The sequence below is a fragment of the Chiloscyllium plagiosum genome, unplaced genomic scaffold (genome assembly GCF_037043375.1).
Source record: "Chiloscyllium plagiosum isolate Xiang-an unplaced genomic scaffold, Cpla_swu_hap1 HiC_scaffold_51, whole genome shotgun sequence".
Lineage (NCBI taxonomy): Eukaryota > Metazoa > Chordata > Chondrichthyes > Orectolobiformes > Hemiscylliidae > Chiloscyllium > Chiloscyllium plagiosum.
In genome coordinates, this window is record NW_028270189.1 from 12893312 (window position 1) to 12906760 (window position 13449).

Here is a 13449-nt window from a genome sequence, read left to right on the forward strand (position 1 = left end):
TTCACAACATCTTTCCGATAGGAAGGTGAACAAAATTGCACGCAATATTCCAACATTGGCTTCAACAATGTCCTGTACAGCCGCAACATGACCTCCCAACTCCTGTACTCAAGACTCTGACCAATAAAGGAAAGCAGACCAGACGCCTTCTTCACTATCCTACCTACCTGCGACTCTACTTTCAAGGAGCTACGAACCTGCATTCGAAGGTCTCCTTGTTCAGCAACACTCCCAAGGATCTCACCATTAATGGCATAAGTCCTGCTAAGATTTGCTTTCCCAAAATGCAGCAGCTCGCATTTATCTCAATTAAATTCCTGCTGCCACTTCTCAGCCCATTGACCCATCTGGTACAGATCCTGTTGTAATCTGAGGTAACCCTCAGTAACTCAGCTGGCGATGAATGCACTGGACCAATACAACAACGTTTTTATTTTCTCGATCCATTGCTATGTTTATTAATCTCTCTGCACATGAAAATGGATCCTTCCCATCCACTTTAATGGATTAAATTCACTCCAGTGTGGCCCCCTTCGGCCCTACCTGCCCACACTGACCCTCTGATGAGTAACCCACCCAGACTCATTTCTCTGTGAGTAATGTACCAAACACTATGGGCAATTTACCGCGGCAAATTTACCTGACGAACACATGTTTGGACTGTGGACGGAAACCCACGCAGACAGGGGGAGAATGTGCAAACAGCACACAGACAGTGGCCCGACGTTGGAAGCAAACTTGGGACCATGGTGCTGTGAGGCAGCAGTGCTAACTGCTGAGCCACAATTAGCTCTCATCAACGCGTGTAATTCAACTTGATCTCCCAGCATCCTTCTCCGTCCTGAACCAAGAGAGGGGGACAGCGAATACTGGGGTCAGGCTGCGGACAGGGCAAGCCAAATACTGGTGTTTCAGGTTGGAAACATTCATTTCATAAGATGTATTAAGCACGGGAGTTAAATGTGTAGTCGTGTCCGAGTGGGAAAGGTGATGGGTTAGATATCCATTGGGAATCCCCACGCAGTTTCGAATTCTGCCGTTTTCAATGATTTCCGAAAGGACGATTTCGCGCTCAAACTTGAAAAAAGAACAATCTCAACAAACCATGCCAGTTGTTCGATTTGATTTTGTAACCTCGAGTTCTTAATCAGAACTGTGCCACGATCAAAACCTTGACCGTTTCTCTTCCCACGGATACTGCTGGACACACCGAGTTTCTGCAGTATCCTCTGAATGTACTGTGCAAAAGTGCAACTTTACATTCAATTCCGTTAATCACAGTCCTCCATGTCCTGACCCTGGACGGTGGCAAGTTTTCTTCCTGTTCGTCAAAGCGCCCATCCCCACCGCTCCCTCCCACATCATTATAAACAGCCGCAGGAAATCTCTGGTTCACCTTCTTCGCTCCAAAGTGAAACTTACCAGCCTCTGGACTCTCTCCTCATGAAGGGAATTCTCATCCCCGGACACGGTGAAAGACAGAGGATAGTGAAGAGATTTTGGGGAAATATTGACATTTGAGAGCGGAACAATGTTAAGGAGGCAAACATGGAAACCAGTTTCCAGCTTTGTGGATCTTCAGAAACATTTTGGGAAGTGGAATCGGAGGGCAATGAGCAAGGGTGAACTGTCGGACTGAGCAGAAACAGTCAAGACAGCTTTCCCCTGTTTAAGGGGACGGGACATTAACTCTGATGTTCTCGGGACATGAACTGATCTGAGACATTGAAAGATTTTTGTATATGAGGACTCCAGGACATTGAAAAAGCTCGGGCCAGACAAACACTGAGAGGCTGGAACCAGACTGTCCCGATTCTGGGAGAGAGGTTTCCCAGTGACATGGGTACGTCTGCAGTGAGTGGGATCAGACTGTTCCTAGGTCTTAATAATGAGCGTCCCAGGCTTTATTTTGGAAAAGTACATCTGATAGAGGACAGTTGTCATTCTGGGAAGGGCAGACTGAAGTTGAGATTCAGTAACCGCCTACTTTGGAGGATCGTGTGATGTGCTGGATTGCACGTGTCAGCGCATTAGTCTGCTGAATGAAAGATAGCTGATTCAAGAGCCCCCAGGGCGACAGCGATTGCTGCCCTTAATGCATCTGTTTGCTTTGCTGCACCGTTTCAATTTCTAATGAGATCAACAGGTATTCTCCAAATGGAAACACTACCGTGTGACTAACGACAATGACATTTCCGCATTGCTGTCAAGATTAATGTCAAGAACTGTAACTTGTGGGAATCTGAAACCAAAAAGAAACTGCTGCAGAAACGAACTAATTTGGGAGTACCTGTGGGAGAAAACACAGCGCTGATGACATTCTGAAACATTGCCTCTTAATGTCTCTCCAGAAATGCTGCTGGACCTGCTGAGGTTTTCTTGCAAGTTCTGTTTTTATTTTAACTGAATGCCCATTTCATCCATCAGGATGATGCGGCCAGCCTCACCACGCATCGAAATTTTACACGTTTGGAAGCTGTGAAATGATTGGATTCAAACAAACCCAATAATGATTTACTCTTCCTCATCTCCACAAGGAAGGAGACCTGGGAAGTGAATTGTACAGTGTCGTCCTGTCGTCCTGGAGGAGTGGTTAAGGCAATGGAATTGAAATTTATCTGGCTTAAACCATGCAGCCTCGAATCCTACTGATCGTGATGGAGAAATGTCAATAATTGTGAAGGGAAATTGCTCCCTGACTTCGACTGGAAGAGTCAGCTTAAAAACAAAAATGGGCAAATTGGGCATGGTGGGAATCTGCAACCCACTGCCTGTCAGGGTGCAGCAAGCAGAAATTTCTCGAGAAATTTGAGACGCATTGAGGTGTACACTTCTACCACCAACTGCGTTTGAAGCTGTGAGCCAACTGTTGGAGAATGAGACGAGAACAGTCAGGGACTTGTGTTCGACTGGTGCAAACTTGTTCAGCTGAAGTGCATTTTCTGTGCTGCACAAATCTTTGACAAGCTGCGGTGAGGTGGTGGGAGAAACTGGCAGATGTGAAGCACGTTAAACTGGTCTCATCCTGACATCTCTCCTGCTCTCGGGGGATTTGTCGGTCTGTCCACCTGTGTGGATGAAAATGAGGATGATTTCCTCAGGGCGATTACCATACAGTGTGACCACGTCAAAGTTCAGTCCTATGATTGTGTCATTTAAAGCACAGGGAGTATCTCATTGAAATTTACCCTGAAAACATCAGAACATGTAAGATTAAGTGCCTCATGCTGGAAACTGGGACTAAAGTAGATAAATATCCGGTCTCCCGCACTGCAGATAGGCGGAAAGGCCTTTTCCACGCTGAAAGAAATGGAAGAAAGAAGGAAATTGATGTGCAGATAAAATGATCACAAATGAAAAAATAAAAGGGGATTCATGAAGGAAACATACAGCACCATATTTCAATTTCCCTGGAAGTCTCGTGGTAAGGATTCAGTACTCTTACTGCTGTGGCAATGGGAGATTTCCTCTGACCGGTTATCTTGTTGACAGCCTTCCCAAAGCAGGGAATGTTGTATGGTGCTGGCAATTGATGGAGTTTTGTCACAAATAGTATTCAGACTGGCGTAAAACAAATAAGTGCGAATCCTGGAAATCTGAATCAACAACAGGAATTGACAGACAAATTCAGCCGGCCTGACAGCACCCGTGGAGACAAAGAGATTTAATGTTTCATATCGACAGAATCAGGTTACCTGTGCATTTTATTGTTTTAATTCCTGGGTAATTGCCAGTTTCACTTCACGAATCAGCATACATATCAGAATCTCTCATTAGCTGACATACATCATCTGTAAAATGAAAACTGTCATATCGGCTGTAATGCTGTTGCTGTTCTCCTGAGTTGGTGAAAGTCTGGCCTTACTCATTATCTTTATCTTGTCCTTTCTGTCCATGAGCAACAACGTTGAATGGAGAGCTTCTGTTTTCAGTGTCTACCTTCGTATGCTTATCTATTTGTCTCCCTCTGTCTCTCTGTACCAGCTCACTCTCTTCTACATTCTCCCACTCTCTGTCTGTCAATATCCCTCAATTTCTATTCCTTCTCTTGGAAAAGTCTGAAATCCGGTGACAGATTGAGAGTATACCTGTTTCGTGGCTTTCTCCGCCTCCCCCCCAACCCGCTACCCTTCCCCCCCCCCCCCCCCCCCCCCACCCCGGCCAGAGTGTGTAGAACTGGGCTCACAGTCTCCAGGTAATATCTCTGTCACTTAGGTCTGAGGTGAGGTGACGTTTCTTCACTCAAAATACGATCATTTACAATTGTAATTAGAATTCCTAACCGAACAGAAGAAAAGCAGTTTCTCTCCAATTATAGGATTTCAATGACATCATTGCAGTTTGCCTAAAATTAATGAATGGTGACAGCAGACAATGAGAGCTGTCATCTCGCAATGGATGCGTTATTACCACAACATTTCCTGGCAAGTCTGCAGTGTCTCCTGCCTCACTTCATTATTTAAAAAAGACTTGCTGTGACAGCGAGAGACTAAAAGTAGAAGCGATGGAGAGATCATTGTTGAACTGTGTACAGAATCTCGACGTTGGATCAGCAGGATTGAACATTGACTAATGGGCCCACAGCAGGCGGCAGGGCTTGGTCTCACCAAATAACAACGGGCTGAGCTCAAACACAAGAAGCATGCTGAGCCCTGACTGTCGCGATATTGGATCAACAACACGGCTTTTGCAATAAGTTTATGCAATGGACTTTCAATGTACGGCACATTTCAGAGCATTTGACACCATACTCGCCTGGTTATTACCAGATGCTTTAACTGACAAAGCCACATACGGTGTTCTTCAAATCCGTTTGTGCATTTAATTAACTATTTGATCACAGTAACTCGGACTTCCTTGCAGTAATAAAGCTGCTCGGTGAGAATATATATCAACCTGCGCTTATGCAGGAAAGAACAGGTCACAGCTGGTCTTCCTTCAGTGAAAATGCACCGAAAGGGGCAATCTCTTGCTTTGCTTTCAAACTATTGCCTTCCCCTCTGTAATCTGACAGGGTAAAGGGGAAACGTTCATCCTCTCGGGGCCGATAAAATGCGTGAATATGCACAGAGGGAATCTCATACCAAAAGATCAGGGTAATTGTGTTGAATTTACCAGGAGTGGTGTGTGAGTCGGTGTTAACAGTGGGTAGTAAGGGCTAACCCATTAGCACTGACATTGAGCCTTGCACCAACAGCATCAAACCCACTTCTTGCCTCACGTCTCCTGGTCATCATTGACTTTCAGTTTATCCTACTCCCCCTTCGAAACTTCTCACTTGTTCCCGAATACTTTCGGGTTTCCTCTTCGAAAGTGCAGCCGTTTGAAACAAATTTCTGGAGTATGCACGTCACTCTTTGGGATCAGCTTCACTGCCCATCCATAATTACTCCAGAGCTTGAGATGGTAAGTTACTTGACAGAATCGTGGAAGTACTCAGCACAGAGATGCATCCGTGATGTCGCGAGGGAGGGAGTTCCGAGAATTAAAACAAACGACATTGAAGGAACAGTGAGATAGTTTCAGCTGAGAAAGGCGAGATCCTTAGAGGCGATTTGCGGTGACAGGTGTCTCGTGTATCTGCCGCAATTATCCTTCCAGTTGGATGTGATCAATCACTGGATTGATTCTGGCAGATCCGGGTCTGTGCTCTGTGTGGAAGCAGGAAATAGTTTTCATTCAGATAAACCAAAAAAGAGAAATAAATCTTTATTTCCTGAATGCGAATTGGATCCAAGTCTGTGCGATTCAAACTCAGACTCTGAAGCAGGGACTCCACTGATGCTGACAATAACCCTTGACCTAACCTGTCCAAACTTTTGTGCCTATTTTCTTTCTCCCCACATTTTGAAGCACCAGTCCTTGCTGTGAATGGTGAAGGAGCTAACTACTCCCTCGCAGAAACACAACTGGGGCCAGAGACCCATATATCTGTCCCACAGCGGGTATGACTTTGCTCCGAACAGACCGGGTTTGCTGTGTGGGACTGAAACTGTGTTCAATCACACACAGACGTGGTGTATCAGCTGTGGATGTGGAGAAGGTTGTGGCGGATTCAGACCCATTCTGGGAAATAGACTGGATCCGGAATTCAGGGGAGCTTAGTGTCACAGACAGAAGGCTGGAGAATTGGGTTGGGAACAGAAGATGGGAGTGAGTTCCTGGATCAACCAGCTCTCTGTTCTGTGGGCGTTTGAATTCCCCGTTCGACCAGATCACATTTCAGCCACGCGAAAACCTCACTATCCTGCCCCATCCCACTCCTGTTACTGACAACAAACTGTTCAGTACGTAAACCCACGTGCACGCAACAGCATCATTTTCCGAGTGAATTGGGAAAAGTTTAGGGAAAGTTCCGTTCGGTTTCATTCAGAGCATTCTAAATCAGTTACTTTTGTTTCAGCACTATTTGACATGGAGCCGTCACTCTCAATCCCCCGAGCATGTGGCCATTCGCATTCCACGGCTCTGGATATTTTGGTTGGTGCATGGTTGGAATGGAACCTCACGTTTTGAATGGGACATTGTTTATCGTATATTCGGCTGAACTGATAAACGTGTCTCTGGCACCTCCGGTACAGTGGAAACAATTGTCACTCAGAAACCAACACATGATCAAAAACAGTGGTAACAATGTGTCAACAAAATCTGCAACAGCGAGCGAATGCGTCCTTGTGTGGGGTTGCAACATTGCAAATTGAATGGAGAGCTGTGAACCTATTAACAGATAAAAGTGCCCCTACATGAAACTGCATTTGCCAAGACTTCTCCACTCACTCATTCTATCGATACCTGTTTGCAAAATTCCACATCCTTATCACAGTATGCTCACCCACCTATTGTGTATCGGCAGCATTTCACTCTGCCACTTCCTCCAAGTCATTCAGTCAGATAAAACATTAAATCCGACGACGAACCAGTCTGGATTTCACTAAATATATCTTTCCAACTTGAAAACTGCTCATTATTCTTGATTCGGTAATTTCTGTTAAATAGACAATGGACAGACAATGCTGCTTTATGACCCAACACCGAGAACTCCTTTATTGTGCAACGGACTTTTATATAGCCCCTTATTGATTGCTTGCTAAAATTCAAATGAACTTTACTGAGCATCGTCCTTCACCAAGTCTGCAGGTCATGCTACCAAAGAAATCTCTTAGATTGTCATCGTGTGTTTTTCCTTTCAAAAATGATGTTGACTCAGCTTGACTGTAATCGTCTCTTCTAAACTTTCTGCTTTTCTTAATGTGCAATGGTGGTTCACATTTTCGAAATGACAACAAAGACATTCGAGCAGATGGAAGCAATTTAACCCATCAAGTCAGCGACAAGTTTCAATGAGATCACGGCTGATTTGGTTAATCCTCAAATCCCCTTTCGGCCTCATCTCTGTGGCCCTAGATTCCCGAAGTGACCAAATGCCTGTCTTTCTCAGCCTTGCATGTATGCAGCCTTGACAACACTCTGTTGCAAACAACTTCACAGATTTGCTACCCTCTGAAAGAGAAAATATCCTCCACACCTAAGTATTACGTAATTGGCCCCTTCCGCTGTGAGGAAGCCTTCTGGTGCCACATTATCCCAGGTGTATATCAGAGCAGAAAAAAACCCTCAAGGTCGGTCTGCACTGTCCAGTGCCAGCTCTTAGTGTTTGCAGCATTGTCTTTTTTGACTTTTGAATGAACAAATAGACCTGAATCTTCTTCAAAAACACTTCAGTGACTGTAATTTCGCTGCCAGTGTCGTGCGCTAGAAAGTCGAGTGTTTGATCACAAATACATCACTCTCAAAATGTTACCTCTGTTTCTCTTTCCACAGTTACCGCTGCACCCGTCGGTTTTCTACAGCATTCTGTGAATTTACTGTGCACAAGTGCTGCATTTCATTAAATTCCTTCAATCACAGTCCTCTGGACACTGACCCTGTTCAGTGACAATACTTCCTCCTGATCGTCAATGTGCCAAACCCCACCGCTCCCTCCCCCATCAAGATAAACAGCTGCATAACATCTTCAGTTAACTCTCTTGGCTCCAAAGAAAACCTCGGGAATCTCTCCAAATGCCAGGAAATCTCGACCCTGGACATGGTGCAAGGCAGAGGAGTGTTAAAGAGATTTTGGGAAAATATCAATTGGTAGGTGGAAAAAAATGTAAAAGAGGCAAAGCATATAACCCAGTCTCCAACATTGTGAATCTTCAGAAACTCTGTGAGAAGTGAAATTCAAGGAGAATGAAGAAGGGTGAACTGCCCAAATGAGCAGAGACAGTCAAGACCACTACCCCTTCTTTAAGAGGACAGACCATTAACTTTGATGATTCTCGTTCCCCTACATGACAAATACAAACCTCATCGAGACTCCGGGACAATGAAAAAACTCGGGACTGCACAAGGGACAAGAAGGCTTGAAGGGAGGTGGCCCCAGTTGGAGTAGAGTTGGTGCTCAGTGACATGGGTGTGTCTGTCGTGGATGGGATAAGACTGTTCCATAATGAATGTTCCAGACTTTATTTTGGAAAAAACAAAACTGATAAGAGGACACTTCTCGGTCTGGGAAGGACAGACTGAAATCCGTCACAACCTGCTTTAGATGATCGGGCAAGGTTTTAGGTTGGAAGTTTCAGCGTATTAGACCGTTAAATGAAAGGCTGGTGGTTCAAGACCTCCAAAGGCGACAGCGATCGTTGTTGTTAAAGCATCTGTTTTCTCTGCTGCAGGGTTTCTTGTTTCCAATGGGGGCAGGAAAATGTTCCTCAAACGGAAAATTTCCGTGTGAAGAACCACAAAGAACTTTCTGCAATGGTTTAAAAGTTAATGTAATGAACTGTGGCCTCTGAGCATCTGAAACAAAATCAGAAACTGCTGACAAAACTATCTGGTTTGGCAGTACCTGTGGGAGATTATTGAATTCTGATGAAGTTGTTAAATATTGTCAACGATTCTCTCTGCATGGATGCTGCCAGACCTGCTGAGTTTTGTCGTGGAAAAAGTCTGGAGAATCACCAGGAGACGTAGAGTGTTCTTCAAGAAGTCGGTCTGTTATTTGCAAATGAAAAACCGTGACACCGAGAAAGCAGATTCTCGAATGCTCTCGAACTTCATTGTCCATGGTTTTTTATACATTTTTCCCATGCTTTGTTTGCTTATCAGCATTTCTAAATATATTAATCAAAGTACCTCACACTCGCTACACAATAAACCAGTGATGTTAGTTCCCATCATCTCTTTAATTGTTCATTCTACTTAACGTTATTCTCATGTGACGGTTAGATATTTAATGTCAGCTTTCGCAACAATGGTCTTTCATTCCAGACCCTACTTCATATTTTCCCGATGCCATAATTTGTTATTTATTGTCAATAATCTCAATCAGGCTGACTCTATTAACTATTAATTTGATACTTAATGTCATGTCCCAAATATTTATGTTCCCAATCGAGTCATAATGATACTTAACAGGAAGCCTAACTTTACTAACTGTAATCTAATCTCACCATCGAGACCTTTCAGCGTCAACCTTTCTTTGCTAATTGGTGTGAGGAATTCCACTATTCTTATCTCATCCTGCATTCTACAGACCCCTTGCAACAGATCGCCAGTGGGGTTCATGTTTTAAGCCTTCCCTTGCTTTCATGCTTTAAACCTTCCCTTACTTTCATGCTCTTTATTTTCCATAGTAACATTTTGTCATTCTGACTAATGGCAGTTATTCCTGGCACTGGATATACTGACGGTGAAGGGTCAGTGATCAGAGCGGACTGTCCCTGTAGTTCTGTTCCCGAATCTCCACCTCCCACTCTGTTAGTAACCTCTCAGTCTCCTGGGAATTGCATTGTTCCCAATTTTGCCGGATTCCAGGCCTTTAACCTTGGCTGAGCAGACAGTCGATGGTCTGAGGAATATCATTCCCAAACGTCTCATGTCCGAGGTAATACCAATTAATAACGATGTCTGTGCATCCTCCTCTGATCTGTGAAAATCATTGTTGCGGACTGTAGGAACATTTATTAACCGAAATTAAGGAGGTTTTGAACCAGATCAAACTCCTATTAATTAAGAAGATGGTCTAGATCCCTTTTTCTTTTCTCCTGAAGGCAAATGTACGGCAATGCAATTCAATTGGTGAAACTTCCAGGCTTGAACCGAAACACAATTTACTTTCACTATCGTTGTAACACAAACAAAAAACAAAGTGTGGACTAACCCAACTCTATTGGAATACTGAACGAAATGAAACATCATTTAACTACGAAACAGTCAATGTTCGAATATAGTAACATTGCATAAACCACACAAAACTGGTCTTCCTGCTACCGGAATGATATTGTGAAACGTGAACGGATGAGGAAAGGTTATAATGTGATGTTTGTAATTCTTAAGCTTCCAAATGGTTTTGAGGTGCGAATGTATTTTAACCTTGAAGAAATTTGACGCATTTAAACCTCCTTCCTGTCCACGATAGAGGCTGTTGAATCTGCTCCGAATTTCCAGCGGCTTCTGTAATTATTTAAGGTTTCTGACGATAGCAATCTCTCACTTTTCCAACAAAACAAAACGAACCTTATGTTGCGAACAATATTCAAATAAGCAATGGGCAGCAGAGAGGAAAGCTTTCGAGCAACGCTGCCCGGATTGTCACGGCAATTAACAGGAACCATCGCCATGAAAACCCTAAAGCAACCTGATAAATGCATTTCGCCACAGAATGCAACGTTGGTGCTCAAGACTTTTCCTTACAAAACCACAGGAAAAGCCACGACACTGCGATGGCCGGGAATCGAACCCAGGTCAACTGCTTGGAAGGCAGCTATGCTCACCACTACACCACCACCGCGCTAGCAGATAAACTGCCCCTTTTCCCAAACGGACATAACAAGGCCGTAATCGTCACCAACTGAACTGGGGATGAAAGCAAAACAAGCAATTGTTTGTAAAACGTCAACAGGTCTGAAAACACCAGAATCAGAAGCCTTCAGCCCTTAAGAACAATCACTGGATCCAAAAGGTTCACTCCCCACAAATGCTGCCGGACCTGCTGAGTTTCCCAGCAATTTTTGAGCTGTCTCTCAGATCTGCAACATCTGCAGTTCTTTGTCAGATAGAAAGCAAACGTTGACCCATTGAAGGGGATATTTGATCAGGTGATTGTCCTCTTCATCCACAGATATAGATGGTATGGAGTATAGGATCATAAAATTCTTACAGTGTAGAAACAGGCTATTCGGCTCATCATGCATCCCACCAAGTCTCACCCTCTACGCTATTCCTGTAACCCCGCATTTCTCATGGCTAACCATATAACCAACACTCATCTGGACACTATTGACTATTGAGCGTTGCAAATCCACCCTAACCTGCGCATCTTTGGACTGTGCGAGGAAACTGGAGCACCCGGAGGAAACTCACGCAGACACGGGGAGAATGTGCAAACTCCACGCACACAGTCTTCAATCAGACAGGGATCTGAGTAATTGGAGAGGTTTCAACAGGGAGTGCAGACTGGTGTGTGAATGATGGGCCGAAAGCCTGATCTCAGTGCTGTAAAGGCTCTACAGTAACATGATTCCCTACATCCAGCATTCAACACAGTTTGCATTTTGCTTTAATCCGTCCTGTTATTGACATTATTCCGAGTGAAATGTATAGAGAGAGGTTGTTTGCGCATTCACACAGATCTGTGTTTTGATGGGTCAGGAGCAACATACAAAACAACAACTGGCGGAGGGAGAATTGAATTCCCCTTCCGAATCTGCCTAGGACATGCAGGACCAGGATCTTCTCTATCACAACTCACTCACCACCCAACGCCTTGAGGAAAAACGCCTGATCTTCCGCCTCTGGAACCTCCAGATATCGTGTGTGTGTGTGTGTGTGTTTTGTGCCTGTCTCTGTGTGTGTGTGACAGAAGGAAATACGTACAGAGACTCAGACACAATCACATATGCAGAGAGATGTGCAAAGACCCATACAGACAGAAGCACACATATCGACTTAAAGAGACACACGTGCACATACAGTCACACAGACATGCACAGATGTTGATGGAGACAGCAAAAGTGATACTATTAGAATTTCTTTCCTAAAACTAAATGAGAAATTAATAGATTTTTGGATTGTTTGACTTTACAGGAAATTTGTCCATAATTTTGACGGGACAGCTGCGCCTTTAACATGTTTTTGAACGAAATAAGAGAAAGGTGGTTTAGTTACGGAGTGCGAGGTTAATGTTGAACGGATGAAAGCAATTTGAATTGATGAACCTATTTTACCATCCCTGCGTTTTCCAGTCTTTTCAAAATGGCCGCTGATGCTTCTGAATTGGGTTTAAGTGCTTTCTTGCTCCAGGATGATAAAATAGGAATTAAGAACCTGGAGGATATTTCTATTAGAATCAATACCGATCATTGGAAAAGTCCTCTTCCATAGGAAAGGGGACTTTGGGATTGCTGTTAGATTTTCAGCACTTCGAAGACCACCCAACAAAAAACAATGAAATACAAAATTAAACAGATTGTAATCCACTGTCCTTCTTTAAAAGTTTCAAATTAACAATGCAACATATTTTGATGGTGTCGTTTATTGTAACCATTTTATTATACACATCACCAGAAAACTGAATGTGAATTCAGATATATTGTCCTAAAATACAAATGGTGAAATACGTAAAAGCTTTAAGAAATGCGAAGGTTGCATAACATTGCAAGAAGGGAGAAATAATAAATAGACTGTACTTTTTATAAAAAATGTGCATCATGTATTTTGCAAGGAAATGCGTTTTTGAAATGGCATTTTAGTTTTCTCAGGGCGAATACATATAAAAACATATTTAAAAAAAAAGAATTGAGTGTAATTGCGGACTAAAATGTGAAAAGAGCGACCTTACAAACAGATCGAAAGTGGAGGATAGCTGCAAGGTTTGACAGCAATTTACCTGATAGTGACCCAATAATTGAAGTGTGATTGGAGATGAACGGAGTTATACACAGATGCAGCCTTTGTTTGTGACAAGGAGCTCATTGATTATTGGCCACTAGTTCACCACTGACAAAGGCTGTCAGCTACCAGCAACGATGTGATTGGTTCTCAGGCAACTAAACAGCTTGGGACTCTGAACAAGATACAGGGAAGTCTTCAACTGCTCAGGAGCTCTCTCTGTTCGCGGCAGTGATAGGTGCTTTAATCCTGAAGAAACCTGGTTTATTTTTGTTTTAGCTGTTCCTATGAGCTCTGCCTTTTAATGAGTGTGTTAGAGACTGTTTGTAAGTATTAACCAGTCCTTCTGCATGGTAAATATTCAAAGTTGCCACTGCTCCTGAGCAGTTGAAGACTTCCCTGTATCTTGTTCAGACTCAATGACAGCCTCCAAGATGCACTGTACAAATTTACCAAGGCTCTAAAGACATGACAACGAAGAAATGGAAGGGCAGGGGAAGCAGATGAATTGGAGGG

General features: G+C 43.6%; 1 non-coding gene across 1 annotated transcript; it reads right to left on the reverse strand.

Moving 5' to 3' along the window:
• Positions 1 to 10762: 10762 nt before the first annotated feature.
• On the reverse strand, positions 10763 to 10834 carry trnag-ucc (transfer RNA glycine (anticodon UCC)). Its single transcript has one exon. It is a non-coding gene; the product is annotated as a tRNA-Gly (tRNA).
• Between the last annotated feature and the right edge of the window lie 2615 nt (positions 10835 to 13449).